This window comes from Aplysia californica, unplaced genomic scaffold (assembly GCF_000002075.1).
Source record: "Aplysia californica isolate F4 #8 unplaced genomic scaffold, AplCal3.0 scaffold00399, whole genome shotgun sequence".
NCBI classification, from domain to species: domain Eukaryota; kingdom Metazoa; phylum Mollusca; class Gastropoda; order Aplysiida; family Aplysiidae; genus Aplysia; species Aplysia californica.
In genome coordinates this window covers 720,552-721,817 of record NW_004797669.1, presented here as the reverse complement: position 1 = coordinate 721,817, position 1,266 = coordinate 720,552, and positions in this window count along the sequence as shown.

The window sequence follows — 1,266 nt, the reverse complement described above, 5'->3', positions numbered from 1 at the left end:
GGGGGTAAGTAAGTGTTTACAGCACTTGCAACACAATATGATCATATAAAAGCCGAAGATTACAAGAGAAGAGGGTAACAAACACAAAAACGACGGAGAAGAGACTCAGACGATAAACGTTTGACATGAAATAAGGAGCAAACGACACTCGCCAACTACCCACTGCGATGTACATGTATTTGTGCATTGTACAAGTATTTGTACATAACTCAGCGCAAACAGAAGAAGATACTGGATCATAGCGGTTAATTTTTCATAACCAAAAAACAGACTCTACCCATACGGCGGGCCAAGATGGTGGGTATTCACCAAGCAACATCCAACCCCCCATTTTTATCCAAACCCTTCACACACATTCTTCTGCATTCAATAAAATCACGATCAATAGCTTACTAATGTAATGGATAAATCTACAATTGACATATTGGCTTTTTCTCATTATCATTTGCAAATCCGGTCTTGGAAGTTTATGTTCACAACTGTTCTTAGCATTTGCAAATCCGTGAGCAATACTAGAAAATGAAGAATATCTATTAAATATTTGGCAAAATTGGAAACATATGTGTCAGTTTTCCCATAACACTACGACAGCTGCAGAGTTGAAAGTTGGCTTGTACCTGAAAAAAGATAAATAGGTCCCTGTGACGGAGCCCGATTTTTTATTTATTCACTTCTTGAATTTAGACAAATATATTTGACAAAATGTTCCCGTCCTTCTTTGGCCTTTGTGGTTATTCCATTGAGAAACGAAACAAATCTGCATAGCTGTCCTTCACAGCGGAAGTGCCGGAAGGGGTATTTCGCGAGGCGCATAGATCTAGACCTGATTTTTTTAATCTCTCAAGATTTATTCTTCCATTCCAGTAGAGTGTAAATATAGTAGGCCAATGACTTTCAGTTGATGGTAATGCACCGATCATTTCTTTCATCGAAAGGGGGGGCAGCTACTATATTAATATTTTATGCACTTTCCAACACGTAAACGGACACCCGTACTCAGACCCCGACACTCAGAAAAGTACTAAATCCTTTTTTTTTTCTCACGCGAAACTGCGTGCAGACAGAGGATACTGGACAAATGATCCTGCTCACGCGAGATGTTAACCTTGTGTGCTCTATCTACGTGCAAGAGCCAAACCATCTCGCCACGAAAGCTGATAGTTTCGTGACTCATTCCTTTGTAAATAGAACTTGGTCTCTGTAGAGTACTGAAATTCTGACTCGGTTGGGGGAAGGGGGTCGGGAAGGAGGGGGGGGAGGAGAGAG